The 23,794-nt window shown below is 50.9% G+C and overlaps 1 protein-coding gene across 2 annotated transcripts in view; it reads right to left on the minus strand.

Moving 5' to 3' along the window:
* Positions 1-23,794, minus strand: part of LOC147722426 (serpin B6-like) — a 393,526-nt gene that overhangs the window by 193,944 nt on the left and 175,788 nt on the right. The window lies entirely within an intron of this gene.

Genomic DNA, 23,794 nt, shown 5'->3' on the forward strand with positions numbered 1-23,794 from the left:
ATATATACACGTGAGCATAGCTTATGTGGTGCAGAGTAATAGGTATATCCCGCCACATTAGGATATGTAATTCGCCAGGCATCCTCTCTGTTGTGTACGCACCCTACTTCTAGAATAGCAGCTCGTGTCTTACACATCCTTTGAAAAGCTCCCCGCCTGCTGGTATCTAACTCATAATTCATTATACAATTAAAATCTCCCATAATTGTGGAAGTACTAATAGATTCATCACGGCTACCGAAAGGCTATACGATAAGCCAAGCGCCAGAGTATTGGTTAATGGTCTCTTGTCAGAGAATTTTGCGATCGAGAGGGACTAGGCAGGGATGCCCTTGCTCCCCTCTTCTTTTCGAGATATATATGGACCCATTCATCCGGTGGTTGGATAAGCTTGTATCAATACTACCGATTCAAATACGTAATCACAATATCAAAATTTTAGCATACGCCGATGATATCGCGCTTGTTACTGGAGACCCCAATATAGCCATGCCTGTGATAGAAGAAGATTCAGAAAAGGGGGTGGTGATGGACAGAGTTTCTGAATTAAGCAGAATACTCCTACCCAGTCAACAGATCAGGGCTTGATCCATCACCGTTTTTTAGATCACTGCACCTTCCCAGTTCAGAACCTGGCTACATGCAAATTAGTCTGTTCCTGTCCCAGTGCATGATGGGAACAGGGCAAACCAAACTACCAAGCCAATTCTTTTACTGGGAAAGAAACAAGCTTCCGGGGACCCGTTTCTGGCATTACAGCCGTCATCGGCCACCCCCTTTCCTGAATCGTTTTTGGCCACTATAGGTGTGGCAGGGCATACTCAGACATGAGTCCCTTGCTCACTGCACCATCAGGATTCAAGCAAGCCGGGCCGACGAATGGCGCTAGAGGGCGCGCTTGCGGAATGGCTGCCTAGACCTGCAGCTCCCGCTCCTTGGATATTGATCCTACATCGATCTGCTGCCACGGGGGGCCGTGTGACCCCCAGAAACCCGGTCCCCGCATCACAAGAGTGCTCCCTGCACTCGACCGAAGTTTGGAGCGGCTGAGAGGCTCGGAGCCGGAGATACGGGCTCCCGAAGATTGCCCGACACCTGCCCTGGAGCGCACTGGGGAGAGACCCCGGCCACCGCAGCTACGCGACCCCGGGGCCCGCCACGAGGCAACCGGGCCGCACGGACACATTGCCTGCTTCGCTCCTCCGAGCCGGACCACTGTGCAGGCCGAGAGAGAAAGCGGCGCTTCCCATCCTGCGCTTGGATTCATCCTGAGCGCAGCTTTGCCGACACGCTACACGACCTGCCTCCAGCGAGACGTCTGGTGCCCAGCCGGCGGCCGTGCCTGTCCCCGGAGCCGCGGCGGCCCCGGAGCTGCGTGCGCTGCCTGCCGGACCCGGCTTCAGCGGTAAGAAAGCGGGGCTGCTGAGACGGAGTGGAGTCCCCGTGCTACTAGCAGCGCTCCTTGCCCACGAATCGCCACAGATCCTTCAGACACTGGCAGCGTGGACAACAGCGATCGAGAGGCCTGACTGCCCTTCCCCCAAAAGGCTACCTGGTGGGCTGCACTGCGCGTTGTACCGGCTGGCGAAGCGCCACCCCTGGAATTGGCCCGGAGGCTTGGCGCAAAGACTGGCGCTTCGACGCCCACGCTATCTGGCTGGTACCTGGGGCTGCTGCTGGATGCGCGGCGGGCGTCTGCTGCCATAGGACAATTGCTGGCCGCGTGGCGCTGCCTGTGTCACTGCGCGCGCTTTGAATCGCTGCTGGGCTCCAGCCTTGAGTCACCCCTGATACGCAGCCGGTTGCTGACCGCCCGCCTGGCTACTACTATCCTTGCTATTCTATCTGGACCCTCACTTGTTTGGAGGTACCGCCATGGGGCGTCCCGACGCTCGCCAGCCCAAACTAAGCTTTGATAGCACTCGCAAGGGCCACACATCGACGCAGACGCGCCAGGGTCCCAGTGAGCTACCCCCGCAGCCTGCCCCGCCTGATGCCCCTGCTGCGGATATCGCCAGCCTTCTACAGGAAATGCGGCAGGGTTTCGCTACCGTGGTAGAGAAGGTGGATGGAGTCACGGCCCGGCTGGACGCCTTGGTCCATAAAGTGGATTGTCATGAGGAACGCCTTACGACTGCGGAGCAAAGGATCTCCGACAACACCGACGCCGCCGCGACCCACGCAACACAGTTAGCGAGAATGGATAACCTCCTCCGTGTAATTGCGGCAAAGAATGAGGACTTAGAAGCGCGAAGCCGCCGCAATAACATTTGCATTACCAATGTGCCGGAATCCACTGCCACAGGCAGAATGGAACTCTATGTGGAGAAATTGCTCAAGGGCTCAATCGGGGAGGACGCCTTCTCCTCACAGTTCATAGTGGAGAGGGCTCACCGATCACTGGCACCTATGCCCCAGCCTGGCCTACCACCGAGACCCATAATCGCTCGACTTCTGAATTACCGGGACCGCGACACGGCCCTTCGAGCAGCCCGGACACAGATCACTGAGGTATGAAGGCATCACCTTTTCCATCTATCCTGATTTTACACCAATGGTTCAGGATGAGAGGCGCAAATTCCTTCCAATAAAAAAGAAACTGCGTGAAGCCCAGATAGACTATGCACTTTTATATCCGGCAAAGCTGAGGGTTACTCATCAGGGCAAACAACGCTTCTTCACCAACCCGCAGAAAGCAGAAGATTACTTCAAATCCATCCGGAGGGCACGCAGGGGCGACCAGGCACCTGAGGACGATCTGGAGATCGATGACCTGCCTCCTGAACGCCAAGAGGATTAACTGCCTTCATGACCTTCGACATTTGGCAAAAACGTACTTATCTACTGGCCGGTGCTGACTCACCATTTGGTGGATAGGCAGAATCACGTGGATCGGACTTACTGGACATCGCACCCCCTGTGGTAACGTATACCAAGGACCGCTTTCTTGGCCCTAGCCTCCACCAAGGGCGGTACAGACTGGAGCTATGGGCCGGATAGTGGCAGCGCGCACCTTTAGATGTTCCCTAGTTGGGTGTTCCCCGCTGAACAATTGTATGTTTGGCTTTTTGCCACTCTGAAGTTGGGGGGGAGGGGTATGAGGGGGGGATGTTCTTGGGGATTTCATGGCTACTGGCATGTTTGGGATGCTGGGGTGGGTGGGGGGGTTCGGACGTTATGAGGTTACTATTGCATGGACGGTGTTTGCATATGCTGATGTGGTGTGGGGCTTGGCGCTACTGGTGCGGGTGTGACTCCATGCTTTGGCCCGCTTGGGCGCCTTCTTCTTTAATGTCAATGTGCTTATGGCTGCGGTGAACTCGACTGCGCGATTAACATGTCTTTCATGGAATGTTCGGGGGTTGAACGATGCTCGGAAATGCAGGAATGTTATCGCCTACTTGAATAGACACCATGTACAAATAGCTCTACTACAAGAGACACACTTGCCCGTGCGCAGGGACGCCCCGTTTGGACAGAAATGGGCGGGTACCCGTGCTTTTTCCTCCTATTCGTCTATGCCAGAGGAGTGGCGATACTAGTCGCCCGAGGTGTACCTTTCCTTCACATGGGAGAAGTGGCGGACAAGGAGGGGAGATATGTTTTGTTGTGGGGGAGAATGGGGCATGACACTTATCTATTTGTCTCAATGTACGCACCGAATATTGACTCACCTGGTTTCTTTTCCACACTGTGGGGCAAGATTGTTTCCATCGGGGCAAGACACATCATCTGGGGAGGTGATTTTAATCTGGCCTTGGTACCCTCCCTAGATAGGGCGGATGGTGTTATTTCTTACAAGCCCCGAGCTAGGGAGGTTTTGGAGGGAGTAATGGAGGAGGGTGGACTATTTGACGCCTGGCGACAGCTACATCCCCACGGGCGGGAGGGCACGCACTTTACACATCACACCGGAACCTGGGCACGCTTGGATTACTTTTTGGTAACCCGGGACGTCACTGGGGAACTGTTAGAGGCCGACCATCTGCCCAGGACCTATTCAGATCACAGCCCTGTTAGACTACGGTTCCGGACTCCTGGGTGGGATAGTCCAAGACCGCAATGGAGGCTGAGCCCCGATACGCTCCTTGATGAGCTTTTTCGCACGGAGTTGGGCGAGGAGATCAGGGACTTCTTTCCTAGAAACAAGGGCTCAGTAGAATCAGTGGAACACATATGGGAGGCCTTCAAAGTCACTATTCGGGGATTCTGCATCTCTAAGAGCCATGGGGTCCTGCGGGATATTATGCGTACCATTACCACATTGGAAAAAGAATTGCATGCACTAGAGCTCCAAATGGTGGCGAGCGATGACCCACTCCTACGGGTGACCTTTAGGGACACACTATCCAAGTATGAGGAGGAGGCTGCCAGGGAGGCGAAATACCGGGGCAAACACTGGGTGGCCCGGAAATACTGCGAGGGGGATAGGCCTGGTAAAGTGCTAGCCTCACTCACGCGCGCGCCACGTGAACACAACACCATATTAGAACTTATTGATGAGGCTGGCACTGTCACTAGAGAGTCAGATGGGATACTGACTGCATTCACAACGCACTACTCGACACTATATACCTCAAAGGCAGAAGCTGATGCTCCATACGCTGACTATATGAACGACGTGGAACTATGCTGGCTTAGCGATGGTAACAGGGAGTTCCTGGCGGCTCCTTTTGAACTCGAGGAAGTTCGCGAGGCCATTATGTCCCTACAGAATGGGAAGGCCCCAGGGCTCGATGGCATCCCAGCCGAATTTTACAAAGCTTATATTGATATTATGGCACCCGTGCTTAACGAAGTCTTCACTGAATCGTTAGCTGACGGTAGGCTACCTCGATCTATGCGTGAAGTGGTTATCACCTCCCTTCTGAAACCTGGCAAGGCCCCTACTTCCTGTGACTCTTACCGCCCACTCTCCCTTCTAAATTGTGATGTGAAGATCCTTGCTAAGGTTCTCGCCACAAGACTATCACTGCTAATGACTAGACTCGTCCTGCCCGACCAATCTGGCTTCGTAGCAGGCAGATCCACCTCCCATAACCTACGCACCCTGTTTTCTTTGCTACGCTCTGTCCACCCTGATGTCCCAGTGGCGGCTGTGTTCCTTGACGCCACCAAGGCGTTCGACTCCGTCGAGTGGCCTTACCTCTTCTCGGTTCTGGGACGCATGGGGTTCCCTAAACTGTTCTTGGCCTGGGTGCGCCTCCTATACACGGATCCCACGGCGAAAGTACTGATCAATGGGAAGCTATCGCCACCTGTCAGTCTTACTAGAGGCACTCGCCAGGGATGCCCGCTCTCACCCCTATTGTTTGCAATCGCGGTCGAACCACTAGCGTGCCGCCTCCGCCAATTACACCGGAAGGGAGCGATTCAATGCTTGCAGCGGCAAATTGATGTATCCCTCTATGCGGATGACATCACACTATATGTCAAGTACCCGGAACTACACCTTAACCCCCTGCTCCGCGAATTCGTCCTGTTCGGGGGGCTATCAGGCGTTCATATTAACTGGGCCAAGTCACAATTTTTTGCCCCTTACTGATGCGGTGACTGTTTTCCCATTAGATTATCCGTTGGTGTGGTGCAAAGACGATCTTCGTTATTTGGGGATCCGCGTCGCACGGGATAAAGATGAGACGCTTCGCTCCAATTATGGAGTGGCTATAACCAAACTGGCCGCTTCTGTCGACAGATGGATCACGATGCCACTCTCCATGGCTGGCAGAGCCTCCCTTATTAAAATGGTGATATTACCCCGCTTTTTGTACTTTTTCCTAAACATCCCCTATTATCCAGGGGCTTTCTTCTTCAGGACACTTCGCGCCGAACTACGCAGACTTTTTTGGGGTGGCAAATCTCCCCGGCTAAAGTGGTCCACGTTGACCCTTCCCTACGACCAGGGTGGCTTCGACATCCCAGATTGAGGCATACTACCTGTGCGCACACGCGCATTTTGCCTACCATTGGATGGCTCCTACCCCCTTCATGCCTCACGTAGCAGTGGAGGATTGGATAGCACACCCACTTCCGTTGAACGGTCTGATGCATTGTCCCGAGACTTCCATCCCTACAGCGAACACCTCGGTCTCCTGCACCCTGGACGCGTGGCGGCGAATCGCCCAGCGACTCCTCTGCGCGATGCCCTACTCTCCTAGGCTTCCTCTGACCTATCACCCAAAACTTACCTTGCTGTCGGAAATTGGGTTTCGCCAGCTCTGTAACAAACTGCACATTTCCTTTTGGGGTGACCTGTTCCACAACGGAGCTTTCAATACGGCGGATCTCTTCTTCCAATCGCATGCCCACTCGCCCCTCGAGCTGTTTTACTATATTCGATTGCGCGCGGGGATGCGAGACATCCTTCCGGATTACCCTACTGAACCTGTGCCCTTGCCTCCGCTACACCATCTCCTAGAATCTCAAGATGGGGCCCATCTGGTCTCTGGGCTCTACCGCCAATGTCGAGGAGCTGCCCCCCTATCGGTCTCTGCTGCCAGATTGCGCTGGTCAGCGGAGCTTGACACAGAGGTCTCGGACGATCAGTGGCAATACTGCTGCGCATTGACTTCCCGCATCTCTGCCAGTTGCAGATTGAAAATAATACATTATAAATACTTGCAGAGGGTCTACTACACCCCGGCCCGGAAACACAGATTCGGGCTGGCCGATAGTGACCGCTGTGAACGCTGCCGCGCAGAACACGCTGACTTTCTCCACTTAGCATGGTCCTGCCCCCAGATTGCTGACTACTGGCGACAAGTCATCGGGGCTGTTGTGCAGATGGTGGATGAGGAGATCCCCGCGGACCCCTTGGTGGCCATCCTTGGATACACAAAGCACATATCCAAGGAAAGCAGAAAATTCGTCGATATAGCATTCCTCCTAGCCAAGCGACGTGTCGCCTGCCGCTGGAGCAGAGGCAGAGCGCCTAAGTTCAAGGATTGGCTAACTGACTTAACATATTGCCAGGATCAGCATAACACTTTTTCGGAATTATTGCCTCTCACGAGCAGACCTAGGAATATCTGGGACCCACTGGTACACTACCTGCTCAAACGCTCGGATGATGACACAACGTCGGGCGATGGGCTCACTGCCTCCCAATCCCATTAGCACTATTGTTCACCTTATTGCTACCTGGCTATACATGACACACGCTGTTTTCCTCCACCTATGGGACCCCTGTGCCCCTGCAGTCTCCTTGTGGAAGGTGTAGCACTGGCCTCCACGGTACAGCCCCCCTCGCCTCCCCCCTCCTGCGACCGTCCTCCCCTTCCGACGCGCCACTGGACGTCCCCCCCCCCTCCTCCGGAGGGTGCTGTCCTGCATACCACTAGCAGCTCTGCACTTTCGCCCCATGGACTACCGATGCCTTAGGTCCTTGAATTCTGGACATTCACCGCCCCACGCACCAGCGCCTGGCGGTACCACCACACTACACCACTATCATACATTGTAATCGCACTGTAATGCACCACTACACACACGTAACCTCGTTGAAAAGTTGGGGTTTTCTCTTTTTCTTTTTCTTGTTCTACTCGTTACAAAAAATTAGGAGTGAGATTCTCATCTTGCTCACACAAAACCTGTTCGGCTGCAGTACATCCTTCCTTGGCCTGCCCCGCCGGACAGCGCTGTACAAAGCCTTTTCCTTGTAACGTGCCGCCGGGCCCCCGGGATGCCGGCTACAAGGCTGTGTATTGTTGCTCCACTATTGCTGCCGGCCTCCGGGTTGTAGGCACCTCAAGCTGTGTATCCTTATGTGCTCTTATCAATAAAGCAGTTTTGAACACCAAAAAAAAAAAAAAAACGCAAGCCGGGCCGACGACGGCTGAAATGCCAGAAACCGGTCCCCGGAAGCTTGTCTCCTTTCTGGTGAAAAATTGGCTTGGTAGTTTAGTCTGCCCTGTTCCCATGATGCACTGGGCCAGGGACAGACTGATTTGCATATAGCCAGGTTCTGAGCTGGGATGGTGCAGTGAGCTAAATAACGGTGATGGATCAAGCCCTGATCTTTGGACTGGGTAAGAGTGGCCTGCTTAATTCAGACACTGTTCATCACCACCCCCTTTTCTGAATTGTGATAGAAGAGGCATATCGGTTTGGGTTAGTGTCTAGCCACAAATTGAACTCCAGCAAAACCCAGATTGTTCTCAACAACAAAATTGTGGAGAGACTCAAGAGTGACTGGAGGAGGCCGTATATGTAGGTGTTAACATAAGTGCCAAAATAGAAAATATTGTTAATAATAACTTGAACCCACTGATATCACGCACTAAGAAAGAGCTGGTCCGACTGAATAATTTACATCTGACTATTGGTGGTCGATGTAATGTGATTAAGATGCTTTTTTTGCCACATTTTTTATATTTTTTCCGGACTATATGTCTCGAGTTTTCTCCCCAAATTATTAGAACTATAGATTCCATGTTGTGAGAAGTTGGCCTGATATATGTTTCCAATTCTGGAACCACCTTGTATCAGTCCAAACAATCCCTTATGGTGTCTGGTTGTAAGTCATAAGTCGTAAGTCATAAGTCATAGAATTTGTATAGCGCACTACATACCCAGAGGGTTTCAAGGCGCTTAGGAAGGGGAGGAGGATTATTTGTCAAATATCCACGTTTTAAGCTGCTTTCTGAACGCTAGGTGATTCTGGGTGAGGCGAAGGTAAGCGGGGAGTGAGTTCCATGTTTTGGCAGCCAGGTATGAAAAGGATCTGCCTCCCATGGTGGTCTTGTTGATGCGAGGTACAGTGGCGAAGGCTTGGCTGGAAGAGCGAAGTTGGCGGGAGGGGGTGTAGAAGGACAGTCGGGAGTTGAGGCAATCTGGTCCGATGTCGTAGAGTGATTTGTGTGCGTGGGTAAGCAGTCGGAAAGTGATCCTCTTATTGACGGGTAGCCAGTGGAGATCTTTAAGGTGACCAGAGATGTGTTCATTGCGTGGGATGTCTAATATGAGCCTGGCTGAGGCGTTTTGGATTCGTTGTAGTTTCTTCTGGAGTTTAGCGGTGGTACCTGCGTAGAGGGTGTTTCCGTAGTCCAGTCGGCTCGTGACTAGAGCGTGGGTGACTGTTTTCCTTGTTTCGGAGGGGATCCAGCGAAATGTTTTTCTGAGCATGCGAAGAATGTTAAAGCAGGAAGAGGATACGGCGCTGACTTGTCTGTTCATTGAGAGTGAAGAATCCAGGATGACGCCAAGGTTCCGTGCGTGGTCTGTCGGGATGGGTGCTTTTCCGAGGGCTTCCGGCCACCAGGAGTCGTCCCATGCAGATGGGGATGTACCTAAGATGAGGACTTCTGTTTTGTCTGAGTTCAGTTTCAGACGGCTTTGTTTCATCCAATCGGCGACTTCTTTCATTCCTTCGTGTAGGTTAGTTTTGGCGGTGCTGGGGTCCTTGGTGAGAGAAAGGATCAGTTGAGTGTCATCCGCGTAAGAGATGATGTTGAGGTTGTGATGGCGTGCGATGGCCGCGAGGGGGCTCATATATACGTTGAAGAGGGTGGGACTGAGAGAGGATCCTTGAGGTACGCCGCAGATGATTTCAGAGGCCTCGGACTTGAATGGTGGGAGGCGGACCTTCTGGGTTCTTCCGGTGAGGAACGAGGTGATCCATTCCAGTGCTTTTCCTTGGATTCCGATGTTTGAGGCGTTGTAAAAGGGTGCTGTGGCAGACTGTGTCGAAGGCTGCAGAGAGGTCGAGGAGGATGAGGGCGACTGTCTCCATTGTCCAGTAGAGTTCGAATGTCGTCTGTTGCTGCGATGAGGGCGGTCTCAGTGCTGTGTTTGGCTCGGAAGCCAGATTGTGAGGGGTCGAGTGATTTGTTGGCTTCGAGGAAGGCGGCGAGCTGGTTGTTGACAGCTTTCTCGATGACTTTGGCCGGGAATGGAAGAAGCGAGATGGGGCGGTAGTTTTTGAGTTCGGTGGGGTCTGCTGTTGGTTTTTTCAGAAGGGCGGTGAGTTCAGCGTGTTTCCAGTCTTCCGGGAAGGTAGCGGAGTTGAAGGAGCAGTTGATGACGTCTCGGAGGTGCGGAGCTATGACGGAGTCTGCTTTGTTGAAGATGTGGTGAGGGCATGGGTCTGTGGGGGATCCAGAGTGGATGGAATTCATCAGGCGGATGGTGTCCTCAGTGGAGATTGGGTTCCAGGCGTTCAGGGTGTTTACGGGGGGAAGATGGTCAGCAGATGGTAGGGTGGGTTGGCTTCCGGGTTGGTTGTCAAAGCTGTTGTGGATGTCAGCAATCTTGTTGTGGAAAAAAGAGGCTAGGGAGTCGCAGAGGGTTTGAGAGGGGGTGATGTCGTTGGAATTGGCCGAGGGGTTGGAAAATTCCTTGACGATGTTGAAAAGTTCCTTGCTGTTGTGGGCATTGTCGTCAAGTCGATCCTTGAATGCTGTTTTCTTGGCTTTTCTGATCAGTTGGTGGTGAGTACGGGTGGCGCTTTTGAAGGCGTCCTTGTTGCTGGTGGATGGGTCTTTTTTCCAGGCCTTTTCAAGGGAGCGGCATAGTTTCTTGGACTTCTTGAGATCATCGTTGAACCATGAGGCCTTCTTGTTGCCAAGTTTGTGTTGACGTTTTTTCAGTGGTGCTAGGGTGTCGGCGGTGTTGGATAACCAAAGGGTGAGGTTGGAGGCGGCTTCGTTGGCGTTAGAAGAGAGGGCTGGGGAGGTTCGAAGGAGCGATGTGGAGATCAGATCCGTGGTGATTTTGTTCCAGTTTCTTTGTAGAGTTGGTTGGAGGTGGATGATGGGTTTTGGCTTGTTGTAGGTGAAGTGAACGCAGCTGTGGTCAGTCCAGAGGAGATCCGTAGTGTGGCTGAAGGAGACATGGTTGCTGGAGGTGAAGATGGGGTCGAGAGTGTGACCTGCGATGTGGGTGGGGGTAGTGACCAGTTGTTTAAGTCCGAGGTTGGCGAGGTTGTCTAAGAGGGTGGCGGTGTTGCGGTCGTTGATGTTTTCAAGGTGGAAGTTGAGGTCTCCCAGAAGGATGTAGTCTTTGGAGGGGAGCGCGTGTGGGGTGATGAAGTCCGTGATGTCTTCACTGAATTTTGCGCGGGGTCCTGGTGGCCTGTAGAGGAGGGTGCCTCTAAGAGTTGTCTTGGGGTCGGTGTGGATCTGGAAGTGAAGGTGTTCGGAGTTAGCGAGGTTGGCGTCAGAGCTGGTTGAGATGCGGATGGATTTCTTATGGACGATAGCGATTCCTCCTCCTGTATGGTCGGTGCGGTCCTTGCGTGTGATCTTATAGTCATCAGGGATAGAGATGGCGATGTCAGGGGCGGAGGAAGCGTTCATCCATGTTTCCATTAGGAAGGCGACGTCTGGAGAGATGGCGTCTAGTAGGTTCCAAAGGTCGATGGCGTGCCTGTGGACCGAGCGGGTGTTGTCAACCTTATAGAGAAGCTATCTTAATGGTAGCATAGACTAAGCAGCCTTAAAGGCTAAACTCAAGAGGTCGTGTTAAGCGAGCTGTTTTACCAATCACAATCCTGTAATATCAAATGAAAGGACACCACACAAGTATATATTAAAAAAATATATGTGTTTATTACTAAAATATTCCCCAGTACTCTTTGAGCAAAGGGGCACAAGCGTTAAATCAAAAGCACAGTATAACATATGAAAGTTGTACAATTATGGATGAGGGCGGGTGGCCACTCAAACCATATATTAAGAAAGTGGTATAAGAGATACCAATAGAACAGTGGTTAGGCCTAGGGAATCGCTGGGAGCAGTCGGGACAAGCAATGCTGAAGTCGGGGAAAAGCCCGCGGGATTCGGTGCAGTGCTTAAAGTACACGCATGCACCAAAGCAAAGTCAATGGTGCGTAAAAGTTACACAAATAGAGTTTAAGGATACTTCCGCTGAACCTAGAAGGACAAAACTTTAGACACAGACCCTAGAGGTGTGTACCAGTGTGGGAACACCGGCGTTGCGGAGTTACCTCACCCACAGGAAGCGGGTGCATAGGGTCGAAGTGGCATCTGGTTTCGTCACGCAGGTTGTTGGTGCTTGAAGCTGAAGATGCTGCAGGCGATGTGAAGGAGAAGTGTCCGGTGTGATCCAAGGGTGGATCAGAGTAGAAAAGTACCTGAAAGCAGAGGGGACAGAGTCTGGGTCACTCAGCAGTGACCAGGGTGGAACCAGGATGGAACCAGGCAATGTCTGGCGCAATCAGGTGGTTGTCGAGGAGCTTCTCTCTGCTGCCACGTGGGCTCTGGGGCATCTGCGATGTCCAGGAGCGGGTCACAAGCTGTCCCATGCAAGCTCTCACCATCGGCGCTGTTGGCTTTAAGATTGGAGCAAACACTTGGCAAGAGCAATCCACGCAGGACTGGAAGATTGCTTCTCACTCGGACCAGGAGGGTCAGAGCGGGTGCTCCTTTTCAGAGGAGCTGGTGCAAGTCTGGAGCAACCAGAATCGCAAGTCGTATTTAGGTTTTTGCCGGCACACGGGCCACAAGCCAGCTGGCAAGTGACCGGGCCAACGCGTCGAGCCAAAGAAAGCAGAAGGGCCCCATGTGGCACTCGTCGAGTGTAGAGGGGTGAGCTTTGGTGCAAAAGTGGCTCAGGGTTGGGGCTTCTCAAACCCCGGTGTACAGCTTCGAGGGTCACTCGTGGGCTGCACAGTCAGCGTCTCGTGGTCTTTTCAAGATGGCGTGCCCCACGCTTCCGGTCGCCTCCATGGGTCTCAGCTCTGCAGGGACTGTGGATTGGGCTGTAAGAAGGCAGGCAAGCTTGATCTCGTCGATCTCTGTCGCTAGAGTTCCGGCGGGAACTGCAACAAAGCAGATGTCGAGGTGCTGGATGGTGCCTGTTTGCACAGGGTGGTCACTCCTTGACCACAAGGGAGATTCTTCAGTCTTCTACGTTTAGTAGGATGTCGAAGGGTCCAGAGTTTTGTTTCAAATGTTTCGTCAGGATAATCTGAGTGCGTTGGCACGGCTCCCATTCTTATACCAATCTAGGGGGCTGGATTACCTGCTAGGTCCCCTCCTATGGGTGGGACCCAGGAAGGGGGTGGATACACCCCTTTCCTTTGATCCAGGCCGCGCTGGGACTGGTGTGCCCCAGAACCGGTTTGGCCGGATTATGCAAGGGGCAGCCTTGTGCTCCCCAGGCAGTGTCTGGTTTCTTTCAAACCTCCCTGCTACAATCCAATATCTCCTGTCTGGGGTGGTGTAACACCTCCCTGCGACAGGAAAGCCTTTGTCCAGGCCTCCTTTGCTGAGTTTCGGTCAGCAGCAGGAGGTCAGACTTGTGTCTGTGGCAGAAGCATCCATTTTGTGGATCTGAGGCTCTTTTAAAAATCAACCGCGTTTCAGTAAAGTAACATGTCTTCTCCCTCTAGAGGGGTGGAATGCTATCCCCGTCGACAGAACTGTCGAGGGGATAGTATTCCAAATCGTATGACACCTTACACGACATGTTTTGATAAAGTCAAACCAAAGTTGTTATATAACCGTGAGGATTATAAGGCACTTAATAGTATATGGTATGGCATTATCCCGGATCAGCTTAGGGAGTTGTTCCCGACAGCTGCAGACAGGCTCAGCTCATGCCAGAGCACCATCTCACATTAAACCACGCACTCTGCCTCCAGGATTGATAAGGCCTTCCATAGAAGTGGCTCACAGGTTTATATGTGTCCAGTTAGGTTTAGATATAGGCATACTATATCGGAGCAAACACTTGGCAAGAGCAATCCACGTGGGATTGGAAGATTGCTTCGCACTCGGACCAGGAGGGTCAGAGCGGGTGCTCTTTTTCAGAGGAGCGGGTGCAAGTCTGGAGCAACCAGAATCACAAGTCATATTTCGGTTTTTGTCGGCGCAGGGGCCACAAGCCAGCTGGCAAGTGACCGGGTCAACGCGTTGAGCCAAAGAAAGCAGAAGGGCCCCACGCAGCACTCGAGTGTAGAGGGGTGAGCTTCGGTGCAAAAGTGGGTCAGGGTTGGGGCTTCTCAAACCCTGGTGTACAGCTTCGAGGGTCACTCGTAAGCTGCACAGTCAGCGTCTCGTGGTCTTTTCAAGATGGCGTGCCCCACGCTTCAGGTCGCCTCCACGGGTCTCAGCTCTGCAGGGACTGTGGATCGGGCTGTAAGAAGGCAGGCAAGCTTGATCTCGTCGATCTGTCACTCGGGTTCCGGCGGGAACTGCAACAAAGCAGACGTCGAGGTGCTGGATGGTGCCTGTTTGCATAGGGTGGTCACTCCTTGACCACAAGGGAGATTCTTCAGTCTTCTACATTGAGTAGAATGTCGAAGGGTCCAGAGTTTTGTTTCAAATGTTTCATCAGGATAATCTGAGTGCGTTGGCACTGCTCCCATTCTTATACCAATCTAGGGCGCTGGATTACCTGCTAGGTCCCCTCCTATGGGTGGGACCCAGGAAGGGGGTGGGTACACCCCTTTCTCTTTGATCCAGGCCACGCTGGGACTGGGGCTGGTGTGCCCCAGTACCGGTTTGGCCGGATTATGCAAGGGGCAGCCTTGTGCTCCCCAGGCAGTGTCTGGTTTCTTTCAAACCTCCCTGCTACAATCCACTATCTCCTGTCTGGGGTGGTGTAACACCTCCCTGTGACAGGAAAGCCTTTGTCCAGGCCTCCTCTTCTGAATTTCGGTCAGCAGCAGGAGGTCAGACTTGTGTCTGTGGCAGGAGCATCCATTTTGTGGACTGAGGCTCTTTTAAAATCAACCGCGTTTTAGCAAAGTACCATGTCATCTCCCTCTAGAGGGGTGGAATGCTACCCCCGTCGCCAGGACTGGCGAGGGGGTAGTATTCCAAATCGTATGACACCTTACACGACATGTTTTGATAAAGCCAAAGCAAAGTTGACATATAACCGCGAGGATTATAATGCACTTAATAGCATATGGTATGGCATTATCCCGGAACAGCTTAGGGAATTGGTCCCGACAGCTGCAGGCAGGCTCAGCTCATGCTAGAGCACCATCTCACATAAAACCAAGCACTGTGCCTCCAGGATTGTTAAGGCCTGCCATAGGAGTGACTGATGGGTATATATGTGTCCAGATAGGTTTAGATATAGGCATACTATATCTCAGCAAGGGGTGATTACACCACCTTGCCCCAGCTGAGTGATCAGCCAGTTGTGTCAATTTTAGATAGCCAGCCAGGGGTGGCAAACGTTATGCTGCAGCCCCTGGTAGGCCTTGGATGCACCTATGCCCTGGGCACCTATAGTGCTCTGTACAAGAGCTGATAAGGTGACCCAAGCCAATCTAGTTATGCACCTAGGGTACATGGAATCCATTTTACAGAGAGCAGATAGCCTGGGGCCCTGATTAACAGGGAACCAGGCCAACTAAGTCGAAAACCAGCTAAACACAAGGAAAAAATCTGGGGTACCATAGTCAGGTAGCCACCTTCCTACACATGTTTTCAAGTTTTATCTGGGGATATAAGAAACCCAGACGGGCCTTTAACTGGATTGTACTACCAAAGGAGAGAGGAGGATTAGCTCTGCCTAACTTTAAACTTTACTATTGGGCCACCATTTTGAAATATTGTGCTAAACTGATCTCTCATGATTCTGTCAGTCAAGCGATCCAGACGCCTCAAGAAATTATACTATGAGAGGAATGTGCTGGGTGCTTTCGGCAGCACACCAACGATCGCTATTTTATGAAAGTTACGTTTAAAACTAACGCAGGGGTGTGCAAAGTGTAGAGTAATGTGCGTAAGATCTTGGGGTTTGGGCCATATTCATATTATACCCCAGTGAGCCTGTAATAAGGATCTACCCCAAATTCTCCAGGATAACTGTATAAACAGAAGGGTCTCGGCCAGAGTGGTACAGCTGGGCTGTTTTTATGCACCAGGTGGCCTTAAGATGTTTGAAGATTTACATGTTGAATATAATATTAGCCACAGGGATTTTTTTTAAGTTCTTGCAGGTTAGAGATTTCTTAGCAAAGAAAACTGGCGGGCGTTGCAACTTCCAGAATAATCAACTGATTGATAATCTTTGTTAAAAAACACACCCAAGATTGGGGAAATATATGAAACCCTGAATTCAGCTTTTCCAGATGATATGGACAACCAGTCTTCTGTTTGGCAGGTCAAGTTGAGAGTTCAGTCTACAATCCCCAGTCATGCCTATGATTTAGCCCTAACATCGTTAATGTCCATAAAGCTACAAGCACAATGCTATAAAACATTTTTTTCCCTATATTATACACCAAAGAAAAATCGCCAAATGGGGGACAGGGAAGGGAACTACGTGCCAGCGTTGTGCAATGTTCGGGGCTGAGATTATACATATGTTTGCCACTTGTAACACGCTCAATATTCTGATCAAAAATATATCTGAATTCTTATCAGAAGTATGCCAAATAAGAGTAGATGTCTCAACTGAGGAAATTATGTTGTTTGTCTGCCGGCCACAGTTTGCTACACCCATACAGGGATTGATTTTTGTGGCTATGGCAATCTTGCAACTCTGTATTGCCTCAGCCTGGCTCGATCCTAATCCACCTGCCTTCCTACAATGGAGGGCTAAGCTACTTGCGACCTGCAATCTTGAGGTGGCAATTTATAAAAATAAAGGTTCTAACAAAAGAAGGGGTATGCTGATCTGGGCACCGCTCTTGCAGTGGATTCAGAGACATACATAGGTTGCCATGCATTTATCATGATGTTGTTGTTGACTCCACATGTGTTTAACGAACTATAATGGATTAACTTTAGATTTATGAATGTAATAAGTCTCTTGTTTATGGTATGATCTTGGTCTTGGGGTGGGGGGGAGGGGTTGTGTAAATTATGAAAAAATTGTGAATAAAAAGATTTAAAAAAAATAAAATCTCCCATAATTATAAGCTCTCCTTCCCATTCCAACAGTTCAATATATAGCCGGTCAAAAGTAGAAGGATCATCAATATTTGAGCCATACGACACAGAATACATATTTACAATGTTCCAATAATAGTTGAGCAATGGCCCATTTGCCACCTTTATCCAGAGCGGTTTTAACAACCTCTAATCTAAATTGCTTCGGTTTTAGAATGGCGACGGCTCTGACTGAAACATTTTGTGCTGAGCAGGCCATTACATCATAACCCAGTTGCCCTAGTAGCTTCCTGTCTTTATGAGCGACATGGGTCTCTGATCGTAATACTAGATGGGAGTTATACATTCTAAGCTCCTCCTGAACTAGTCGCCTCTTATTCCTACTATTGAGGCCTGCAACGTTCCAGGCTAAACATCTGTCGATCCATTTCGCTGATATACTGTCCCTTTCCATTATGACCATAAATGTTATTCTTTCTCTATTGTCACATTCAACAAATCTTATTCTTGTGGTGGTATTTTTAAAAATGTTATCCCCCCCCTCCCACAACCAACCACCCCTACACCCACCCATTCCACCCCCCTCTTGTCCCTTAGGGGAAAACACCCCTCTATATCCTGCTGCCGCTTGTTGGGCAGCCTTGCAGAGTAGCAGCATCGGAGGCCACCCCCTGCAACCCTAAGCTACTACAAGACAAGGAAACAAAAAAGAAGAAACGAAAAAAAAGTTTCTCTGATGATTTCAATAGATTATGATTTATTCTAATCAAAGAGTGCCAAGAGAGAGAAGAAAATAACAGAGAAAGAGAAAAAAAAAAGAAAAAAGGAGAGCAAAAAGACAACCATAGTTCAGGGATGATACAGGGCCGATCCCCATTAGCTAGAGATTCATAAGCTAGTTTCCAAATACCAGTTCTCCTTTTAAGTAAGCGACAGAGCTTGCTGCAGCATTAATATTCTTCAGCTAAACTTAGAGAGTGCTTGCTCGGCTTCCCTATTATCTGTGAAAAAATATGTATGGCCACCCTTAATTACTTTAAGACCAGCTGGTTCCTGGAGGAACACCTGTCTCTCCCCCCCCCCCCCCCCCGAGATTTAAAAGGATCTATAAACTGGCGCAGCTTCCATCGTTTTTCAATCGTAGCCTTACTTAAATCAGATCGAACAAAGAAGGTAACATTCTCGGTTATAACAGGGGAATTAGGCCTAGCTTTTAGCGATACTGCCAGTCTCAGTAAAAAATTCCTAAAATAGATCAAGAAGGGACGAGGAAATTTGCTCTCTCTATTTCTTTGGGTTAGGGGAAGTCTATGGACTCTTTGAAGCTGTGAGTCCCAATCCCAGTCTGACAGATCAGGAAAAGCCTTCTGGAACAATTTAACTACATATGTCCTCGGGTCTGACCCTGCTGGTATACCAAAAAGTTTCAGATTTTGCCTCCTTTAATGATTCTCCATATCTTCCAGTTTATTCTGAAGACTCATAATCTGTGCATCATGTTGATTAGTGAGAGTCTCTGTACGAACAAACGCTTCTTCTACACCCACCACCCTTTGCTCAGTTCTTCGATCTCCTGTGTAATCCCCCCAAGTTTACTAGTCATCTCCTGTAAGGAATTTTGCATTTTACTATGGTCTTCCCTCAGCTGCAGGAAGTGTTGTTGTGCTTCCTGTCGATCAGTTAGAGTCTTTAAAATCACATTGTGGGGGGAAAAGAGTGGCCTCTGAGTCTTCTGAAGCTGTTTGGACCGGTATGTCGGTTATGTTGACTGTAGATGAAGTTGTAGGCGGACTGATCGGGGAGTCAGAGCCTATTACAATGGCTGCTGTAATGTTGCTAGGCTTAGATAAAGATTGATTGCTGACTCAAAAACAACACTATAACTTCCATAGGCCCTCCGCTTGAGGCCACTGTGCTGCCAGGAACTCTTGGAGCGGAAGCTTGTGTAAGCAGGCATGGGAATCTATGGCGATGCAGGAGGCCATCATGCAGAGGAGGCACATCACTGTTTTCAAGGTAAGCTGACAATTTGGCAGAAAGACAGCAGGAGCTGGAAGGCTTGGACCTCTGTGCGACTGGGATAAGCTTTCCCACTGACTGACTGAGTACAGTATTGCCCTGAGAAAGGGCTGTTTTTGTAGGGGTTGGAGGTGAAAATATTAAGTTAAACCTAGATCATGGAGGAAATCTAAGGTCATCTGCGTGTGAACCGAAAACTGCTGCTTGCTTCCACTCAGCCAGTCATCAAGATATGGGAAGACGTGGAAGCCTTTCTTCCGGACATGGGTGGCTACGACTGCAAGACAGTTGGTGAAAACTCTGGGGGCGGTGGTAACACCAAAATGTAGAACTTTGAACTGAAAGTGCTGCCCACTCACCATGAACCTGAGGTAGCGACATGATATGGAACTAGGCAGCCTTCAAGTCGGGGCAGCCATGAGGTTGCCGTGCTGCATTAATGGAATGAGGTCCTGGAGTGTGACAATGTGGAAATGCTCCGAGAGGATGGACTTGAAGGGCTAGGAGGTCTAATATGGGCCTGAGAGACCGGTCTTTCTTTGGAATTTAGAAAGTATAGTGAGTACACATGTTTGCCATGTTGTTGAGAATGAGTGGGCTCTATGGCCCCCTTGAGTAAGAATGCGTTCTGGAGGAGCTGTTATTCTAATGAGAGGAAGTGTTTGCAGGGGGATTTGTTGCGTAGTGGGGCAGTGAGCTTCAAGCAGTAACCCTGGTCTATAATGGACAACCCATTGGTCTGAGGCGCTATTTCACCATTGTTGAAGGGACACAGACATCCCCAGGCAGGTGTTGTGGGATCAGGGAGGAAGAGGAAGCCACTGCTTGGTGGGTGAGGCTTCCTCAGTATCCCCATATCTACCCCTGAACTTGGAATGGTTTCCCTTATAGGCACCCCCTCAAATAGACCCAGGAGGCTTGTAGCTGGTGCTGCTGCCTCTGATAAGAGGTAGAGGCCTCTGGGGAGGAGGCTTAGGCACTGTCACAGAATGAAGTGTGACGAAAAATTACATGGGATGATGGAGACTGGATACCTCCCATTGTTTTGGCTGTGTCTTTTTTGATTTTTTTCAAGCATGCAATAAGCTTGAGGCCCAAAGATTTATTTCCCATCAAAGGTCATGTTGATCAGATGCTGCTGGACTTCTGGCTTGAAGCCAAAGTCACAGAGCCACGTGTGTTTTTAGATCAGGACACTGGAGTGAAGGCCTCTGGCAGAGGCATCAGCCACGTCAAGAGCACACATGATGGTGGCGTTGGAGGCTTCTCGCCATTCCCCTATCATTTCCTGTGTTCGTTTTTTATATTGCCCCTTGATCCTGCTTGCAGGGGCGGTCGTTCCACGCACCGCACGGCTCCCCGTAGGTGACCAGGACTTCTGCCCCATCACCGTCGCCGCCGCACTCGTGCTGCTAAGTATTTTGCTTGTATTGCATCTGCATTGTGCCCAGTTTGTTTCCTGCTGACTGTTTATTTTCTGGACTCTCCGTAACTTTTTTCCCGCCTCTGTGTCCCCCCCCTGCTCCCCGCTTCCCGCCGCTGCTCCCCTGCGGCCCGCCCCTTTTTCTTCTGTACCACGCCCCGACGCCCATTGGCCACCCCGCTCCCAGCTGCTCCTCCCTCCCACTTCGCCATTTATGGAGGACGCCGCACGGAAGCGCAGCGGGGGCGTGCTACTGGCACCCCAAAGGCAAGCCCATCTGTGCCCGTCCGCGCCTGGACCGCGCCAGAACCCCTGGACATCGGACCCAGACCAACCGACTGACATACAACACCGCCACCCTCAACGCACTCAACACTGGACGAGTGCCCGCCTGCTATCAAGCTACCCCCAGACGCACCCACGGACTCTTCACCTGTCAAGCCTGAAAATTCACCTGCCTCAAACCCCATCCCCCGCACGCCAAAGCAAACAGCAACAACAACCACCTCAAGTGCATCCTCCTCAACACCCGGTCCGTTCACACGCACGCCATAGAACTCTGGGACCTCCGACACAACAACACCGGACGTTGCCTTCCTCACGGAAACCTGGATGAACGCCACCTTAGCCCCCGACATAGCCATAGCCATCCCGGACAGCTACAAAATCACCCGGAAGGACCCCGCATCAACAAAACAGGAGGAGGGATCGCAATCATCTACAGGAACACCATCAGCATCACGACCAACGCCGAAGGCACCAGCTCCTCCACCTAACACCTACACTTCTAGATCCACACCGACCCCCAGACCACCCTCAGAGAAACACTCATCTATCGACCCCCGGGCCCACGCTCACAATTCTGTGAAACCATTGCCGACGCCATCAGCCAGCACGCCCTAGCCTCACCAGAATACATCCTCCTAGTAGACCTGAACTTTCACCTGGAGAACAACACCACCACCACCACCACCCTGCTCGGCAATCTCGCCAACCTCAGACTCAAGCAACTGGTGGACTCCCCCCACCCACCTCGCTGGCCACACCCTCAACGCCATCTTCTCCGCCAGTAACCACGTCACCTTCAACCACTCCACAGGACTACACTGGGGCGACCACAGTTGCATACACTTCACTTTCAAAAAGACTACATCTCACCACCACACACATAGGATGCCCCGCAGATGCTGGACAAAGTCACCACTGACCAGCTTACCAAGTCACTGAGCCAGAACCCACCTGTCGACACCAACATACCCGACACCAATGACGCAGCTCTCAACTTCGCACAGTGGTTCACCAACTGCGCCGACGACCTCGCCCCACTGAAAACCCCCCACAGCAAGACCACCACCACAAAACCCGCATGGTTCACAGACGCCCTCAAAACTGCAAAGAAAACCTGCCGAACACTAAAAGACCTGGCACAAAGAACGGACGACAGAAAACATGACAGCCCTCGAAGCCGCCAACCGCGAATACCATCAGCAGATCCGGACCACCAAGAGAACATCATTCAAAGAGCGACTGGACAACAACACCCATAACCGCAAGGAACTCTGAAGCATCGTCAAAGAGCTTTCCAACCCAAACGCGAGCAACATCACCCCTTCGCAAGACCTCTGCAACTCCCTCGCCACATTCTTCCACCGCAAAATTGCAGACATATACGACAGCTTCGGACCCCAAACTCCACTTCTGGACACCAAACCAATGACCCCCAGCAACACAATCAACTCCTGGACCCCCATCAGCACTGAAGACGCCACCAACGTCATGAGCACCATCCACTCCAGCTCCCCCTCCGACCCATGCCCCCACCACATCTTCAACAAAGCCGGCACCACCATCGCACCCACCTGCGGAATGTCATAAACAGCTCCTTCACGTCAGCGACCTTCCCTGAAAGCTGGAAAGACGCAGAGATCAATGCCCTCCTGAAGAAACCCACAGCAGACCCCAAGGACCTCAAGAACTTCCGACCCATCTCTCTCCTCCCCTTCCCAGCTAAAGTCATCGAGAAGACCGTCAACAAACAGCTGACTGCTTTCCTCGAGGACAACAACTCGCTCGACCCCTCCCTGTCCGGATTCCAAGGTAACCACAGCACCGAGACAGCCCTCATCACAGCCACAGACAGCATCAAAACCTTGCAAAACAAAAGGGGATAATGGACAGAGCGTTTGAGCAAATCAAACACTCACCTCCAGTCAACTGATCTGGGTTTAATCTATCACCATTCTTTAGCTCACTCAGCCACCCCAGTTCAGACATGGCCATATGCAAATTAGTCTGACCCTGTGCCTCATGGTAAAAGTCCAGCCCAAACTGCCAAGCCATGTCTTCCCTGGACCAGAAACCAGCATCCTGGGACCAGTTTCGGATTCATAATCCTCATCAGCCAGGCTATCTTGAATCCAGTGGCCAAGTGAGCAAGGGACTCACGTCTGAGCATACCCTGCCAACTTAGGGCGAACAAAGCGAAACACAAGGGGATGATGGACGGAGCGTTTGAGCCAATCAAACACTCATCCCCAGTCAACTGATCTAGGTTTAATCCATCACCATTCTTTAGCTAACTCAGCCATCCCAGTTCCACTTCTTCTCAGACGTCTTCCCTAATGATGTTGGGAATATCACCATCTTGGTACAGTTCCATTGTGCAGCAAGCATTCCTAGGATACTGATGGTCCTTTTGGAGCGGAAGGCGAAGCAGGCACAATAGGAGTACTTGTTATGCTCCTGTGGCAGGAAGAGTTTACAAGCTGCAAGTTGATTAGCCCACACGTACTTGGAAAGGCACTGTGCCATTACTTTGATTGCATTCTCGATCTAATTGAATTCGCCCAAGAGGGGCAAAGGCACAAGCAGGGTGTTGACGAAACCAAAGACGCAGATGCATTGGAGGAACCGCCGTAGAGGTGGTGAAAACTCAGTGCAAAGACGGATTGTCAAAAGGTGTTGGGAGTGCAAGACTCAAGAAGCCCTGATGAAGAGCTTCACATGGCGTCAAATCAGCAGCTCAGCAGAGCATGTCCAACCTCAATAGCATAGGAAAACAATCCGACTATGGAGTCGATGCCCATGCACATTACCAGTCTCAGGAAGAATCACTATACCGCATGACTCAAAAGATTTCTTCGAAGAGAAACAAGTTGTACACGTCCGATCCAAAAACTAGATGGCATGGGCATTCAGAGCATGCATATCTACAGCTCTACATGCCATGAACAAGCTTCCTATCAACAATAAGTTAAGTGCCAAATGGATGTTAATTGAGCATGGAAAAAAGAGAAGACAAAAATGAGGCATGGATATTCACAATAAGACAGTTTTCCCTAGGATTCTACCTAATCTGATTACATTTGAAATTAATGCCAAGTGCTAGCTGTGTTGGTGACTGTGTTCACCAACTGGTGAGTTGCATTCTCTAAGAAGATACTTGCAAGTGAACATAGCTTGTGCGAATCAACTAACATTTGGTTGTAAGCTAATGGACATTTACGTTTATGGCCCCATTGTTTTCCAATGAGAAAAT

Source organism: Lissotriton vulgaris, chromosome 4_1, assembly GCF_964263255.1.
Source record: "Lissotriton vulgaris chromosome 4_1, aLisVul1.2, whole genome shotgun sequence".
NCBI lineage: Eukaryota > Metazoa > Chordata > Amphibia > Caudata > Salamandridae > Lissotriton > Lissotriton vulgaris.